Raw genomic sequence first — 6,063 nt, 5'->3', positions numbered from 1 at the left:
CTACTCAAACAGGAGCATGCCATTATTGTGGAGGTCAAGGACACTTTGTTGGACCAAGCTGTGAACTTTGGGGAAGGCATAGGACTGAGAAAGGAATGCCAGTAGCAAGGACCCGCAATGATGAAAGACCTGTAGGAGCATCTCATCTATAACATCCACCTGCCCCAGTTGCAGCAATCCTCATAGAGTTACCTGATCAAGATGAGAAAAGGCAATTTTCGGATGGTACAGGAGCTGCTAGTTGTAGGAAAATTCAATAAGAAGAGGTTCAAGAATGGTGAGAGGGGGTGCTAGGTAACTTAAATGCTGCACAAGCATGCATGTTGAATGTGATTGTTCTAATTGCATCAAAGTAGAGGATTGTCTTGATGAAGCTATGGTAGTAGCAGTTACCAGAAGCCAAGCAGGCTTGAAGCTTAATTGGCAAGAACAAGAGAAAGCTAGGAAAAAGGAAACAAAGTAGGTTAAAAGGTTTCAAAAACTTGCGTAACGTAGAAAAAATGGAAAACGATGAAGGTCTGATATTCAAAATCGCGAGGCGTATCTTAATCAGCGTGTCCCATGTCCTTGCTCTCAATGTAAGTTGGCAATTAGACGAAAATGTCGATTGTCTATAGAACACGTATGACACTTTAGCGAGTTTCAATCTAAGATCATTGATCAGGCGATCTCAGATTTTGAGCAAAGGGTAAGAAAAGTGTATATCAATCATGCATTGTATTTGCAAGCTAATTGAATACCATATATAAAAACATTGGGTGTGGCTGGAAAATTTTCTATCCAAGGAGATGTCGTCTTGTCCCAAGGAGGAGTGCACCCTTTGCAGCCAGTTAGAAGAGTTCATGGGCGTGCGAGAGACAATCCACCACTTGGAAGGTACTACCCAATCTATACTGTCAATACCAGAGGAGATAGGCAGCATTCCATACTTACCTGCAATCTTGGAGCCTGAGATGGAGGCATGATCGAAGCATTGATGCCCATGGATGTCGAGACTTCTGATCCACTTAGAGAGGAAGCATCCATACCATTATATGATGGGTGCCGAGTATCTCGCCTGAAGACACTACTTGCACTCCTAAGTGTGCAAGCAAAATACGGGTGGAGCGATGCAAGTGTGACCGAGTTGTTTAGGTACCTTCACGCTTCATTGATTTCTTTTCAACACTATCATTAAAAAATTTTGTGCTTTTTCAAGGTGTTTTATGATTTTTTTTTCAGGTTACTGAAGTATCATATATTACCACTTGCAAATACCATGCCTGAGTCTTGTGATAATGCACGACATGTTTTACGAAATCTTGGCATGGACTACAACAGCATCCATGCATGTATCAATGATTGCATACTGTTTCAAGGAAAGTACAAGACTATGGAGACATGTCCAAAGTGTGGTGCTCACAGGTATTGACAGGACTGGCAAGGGTAAACCATCCCTAAAAAAGTTCTTAGACACTTTCTGCTTATCTCCCACATAAACCACATGTTTTGTACATCCGGCATGGCGAGCTTGACAATGTGGCATGCACAGAATAGGTCCACAGATGGAGTTCAACGAACATCAACGACTTCACGCACATGGAGTCACATTGACTCTACCTTCCTAGGCTTTTCTCGAGAGCCAAGGAATCTTCTGCTCGGTCTTGCTATGGATGGCATGAACCCATTTGGTTTGCGCTCAACTTCTTACAGTGTGTGGTCTATAGTCCTTGTCAACTACAATATCCCTCCATGACTTTCTATGAAGAAAGGACATCTCATCCTTAGCTTACTTGTTCCCAACCACTACAAAGTCAAAAATATGGACATGTATCTTTGTCCATTAGTCGATGAGCTTAAGATTTTGTGGGAGGAGGGGGTTTCCGTGCAAGATGTGAGCAAGCGCAATGATTGACGATCGTGCATCGGACACCGCGAGATGTGTGGTGCTTTACCAACCACTGGACCCTATCTCCGGGTGATTCGATTTCAGGGTGGACGGGCTGTTAAAAAGAAAAGAGAACTCTTCCTGGGGCCCTCGCCGGTGTCTCCGGATTCGGTCATGTTGCCGTCCACCGCCACGTCCTGGTTCGGTAATATTAACCCGATTCCCTTTCGATGAGCAGCACGCATTGTGCCCTTGACACATGACTATCCCATCTCTTAGGATCGACTAACCCATGTTCCATTGCTGTTCACATGAAACCTTTCTCCACTTCGGTCTTCAAAGTTCTCATTTGAATATTTGCCACTACCACCAAGATTTGCACTAGGGGCCATTTCACTTGGGCTCGCGCCCAAAGCTACACCATGACCCCCATGCCCTCCTACTCATCGGGGTCTTACACTCGACCCGATGGCCGGGTATAGGTCGTGCACTTCAATGCCATCCATTTTCGGGGGTAGTTGATTTGGCAGGTGAGTTGTTATACACTCCTTAGCAGATTTTGACTTCCATGACCACCGTCCTACTGTCTTAATCAATCAACACCCTTTGTGGGATCTAGGTTAGTGTGCAGTTCGGTACCGTAACCCAGCTTTCGGCTCATCCCGCATTGCTAGTTCTGCTTACAAAAAATGGCCCACTTGGAGCTCGCATTCCGCGTGGGGATCAATAGAGCAATCTCGGCCGCTTACCTATTTAAAGTTTGTGTGCATGTCATGGGGGGTTGAGATGGGGTGGCTTGAGCAGGGTTTTTCGAGGTGTGGTGGGGTGGTGCGGATGGAGCGGTGTTTTTTGAGGGGGGCTACCATGTTATGGGGGGGGGGGTGAGGTGAGGGAGCCATTCTCATGTGGACGATGCATGACTTTTCAGGATTCGAAGAGTGCTTAGGTAAGTAGGCTTTTGTTCTCATCGGCAATATCTATCATAGCTTGTTCAAGTTTGTATTCATTGGATAGAGGTGTTGGGACAGGTTTGGTTACCTCAGGTTATCATGCATGTCCATTGTGCAGGCCACAGTTAGATTCCCAAATGTCACGAACCATGAAGAAGATGTATATCAAGGACACGCCGCTTTCTTGCCAGAGGGTCATGAACTCAGGGAAGGTTTTCTTGGATGACCTCCAACACATATGAATGCCCAAAGCTGGTACGAGCTCAAAATGGTCCACACGGAGTCACATCCAAATAGAATGTGACAGTTCTTAGTTTTCTACGAGTTGCCATATTAGACCCACTTACAAATCAACCACTTGTTGGATCCCATGCATATTTTCAAGAACATGGGTAGCTTGCTATGGGACCACATCACAATAAAGAGAGACACTGTAGGGGCACGAATGGATTTGAAAGAGGTAGGCAAGATGGAGGTACTTTGGCCGCAGTCGAGTGCTGATGGTCTCTTGCAACTACCTCGTGCTTCTTGGATTTTGTCCACTAAAGAAGAGCACATTGTGAAGCAAATAGTCAAGTCTATCCGCACTCCGACGGGTATGATGCGTTCTCTCAGGTCTGCATTTTCTAAAGAAAACCAATTATCAGGGCTAAAAACCCATGATTGACATAAGATATGTTAGGTTTGTATTACGAATGGATTGTAAGTGGCCTGCATATTTTGCTATTTGAAGTGTAGTCGTTATTCATAATTCTTTCTTGTTTGTGGCATTTTGTACTACCGATCGCAATCGTAGGATGCCTTACTCCAGAAATACGCAGGGCAATTTACAGGTTGTCGACTTTAGTGTAATGGATCTCACAGAAGGGGATTAAGACGTCCTTTATTGAATCTGCGAGGCGGGGAGCAGTGGAGACGGTTTGTCTCTTTGACAAATACCTACCTACCAGCATGCTCATGATAAAAATCCACTTTCTTGTACATCTTATAGATGAAGTGGAGATTGCTGGACCTGTCCATATGCGATGGATGTTCTTCTTGGAGCACTTCATGAAAACCTTGAAAGGCTTTATGCGACAACGAGCTCAGGCAAAAGGTAGCATGGCTGAAGGTTGGTTGGTGTCTAAGGCGCTAGTGCATATTTCACAATGGCTACCAACGGTGGATTCAGACAACAGTATGCTATGGTCACTAAAGGACGATGATAGACTGATTGGAAATGGGATAGAAAAAAGAATGGATGCTGCAATGGAGGAGAAAGTGAATCGCTTTTGTATGTTGCACCATGCCTCTATGGAGATGTGGCTCGCTAGGTACCAACAAGCTAGGAAAGATCGAGAGGAAGCGCGATCTGAATTTCAACGTAGTACGCGAGGCGCCATCGACTGATTCGATATCCCGAGAGCATGGAGGAGATGCCATGATTTATGTCAATGCTAGCGCAACGTGTAGGGTTGAAGGCCACCACAGGGGTTTGGTAAGAGAAGAATGTATGGGGGTTCAAGAGCTTAGACTTCAGAGATGGTGGAGATAAGAGAAGGGTTGAAGGTTTCAAGCCAAGTTCTTGAAGATAAGAGACAGCAGGGTGTAGATAGATTCAAGGAGAGGAGTAGACGGAAGAGAAGGGGTTCAAAGAGATTGAAGATGTAGAAGAATACTCTAAAAAAGAATTAGAAAATATAGAAGAATACTAACAGAGATGAAGCTTGTTAGTTTCTTTCAGCATTATGAGAAAATATAACTCTAATAGACAAAAACGTATACAAAATAATACCTTCCTCTATGCTGCTCAGATCGCCAATCTGATGCTTCCAATGGCTCCGAAAGGGGGTTAAAAATGAGGACACTTGACCAGAATCTTGCCAGATCACTCCTTTTTCATCTCCCACTTTCGGAGCACTGTTCACTGCCTAAAAACAACGATCGCACATCGCGCGATTTCGCTAATCTCTTTTTTTACATAAAATCCTCTCAAATTGGCTGAAAGCTATATACTTTCTTTTATATGTCCTCCTAATCTAGACGTTATCTATAGTTTTATGGATTTTTACAAGAGATAATATCTAAAATATTAAAAATTGACTAAAAACATGTCCAAAAAAATCTAATATTTTGAACCATGGATACTAATACTAATGTCTAAAGTGGCATTGGCTCTCTAAATCTAAAAGGAAGCCACACTGTAGATTTTTTTTACACAGTGTGTGTGTAGTGGCACGACATTCACCCCCTCCTAACCTGCACATCCTCTGGCATATGCCAAAGTCTTACGGATTTGTAGTGTTAGAAGAAGTCTCTTCTGCCATGTCAATGTCTTCATCTTATACTTCTTCTTCTTCCTCTATGTCTTCATGCTCTTGAATCATATTCAAGTCTTCTAACTCATATGTTGAACTTTCTCTTCATTTGAAGAGCTTGATTCTTTTTCTAGCTATGGGTATTTTCATGCTTGTTCCATCCAATTCAGCCAATGAATATGTGGCATTGTCATGAACAACCTTTACCACATATGGACCAAACCAATGCTTTACCATCTTCTTAGAAGCACTGTATTGATTGTCTAGGTTGCTGTCATAAACAAGCACCCAGTCATTTTCTTGAATTGCTCTTGGCTGAAGTCGATGTCGCTTATCAAATCTTCTTTTTTCTTTAGTCTTGCTGTCTTTAGCTTCTCAATAGCTGCTTGAACATCTTCAGGCCTTCTTTCTAGCTGCCATATGCGCGAGTCTTCCAAGAAGAATTCTTTGCGAAGGTTTTTTTTTAATGCATCCCAATTCACATCTTGTTGAAAAAGACCATAGATTCTTTCTTGAAGACCATGCTTGGATAGTCTGGCAAAATAACAGCTCCATGCATGTTATGATACACCAAAGAAGAGCATTTTTTCAACATATAAGCGAATAAAAACAGAGACATTTTGACCATTAAATTGTTTTAATTCATGCCCAACTTCCTCTAGGGCCTTGATTGGCTGTGGAATCAATCTTCTCTTCATCTTGCCTTTGTTGTTGTTGTTGTAACATTTGGATTTGTTGTTGTTGAGTCTACTGCAGTATGCACACCAATTGTTGTAGAGTATGTCCTGAAGAATCCCCCATCTTGGAGTTCTCTTACACCGACCTTCACGTCGGGTTCACCAATGTCGTAGTGAGTAGGGTTGAAGGTCACCACAAGGGTTTGGCAAGAGAAGAATGTATGGGGGTTCAAGAGCTTAAACTTTGGAGATGGTAGAGATAAGAGAAGGGT

This window comes from Lygodium microphyllum, chromosome 2 (genome assembly GCF_053477565.2).
Source record: "Lygodium microphyllum isolate KBCC chromosome 2, Lygodium_microphyllum_v1.1.10, whole genome shotgun sequence".
NCBI lineage: Eukaryota > Viridiplantae > Streptophyta > Polypodiopsida > Schizaeales > Lygodiaceae > Lygodium > Lygodium microphyllum.
The sequence above is the reverse complement of the archived record's forward strand: the minus strand, read 5'-3'. Positions refer to the sequence as shown.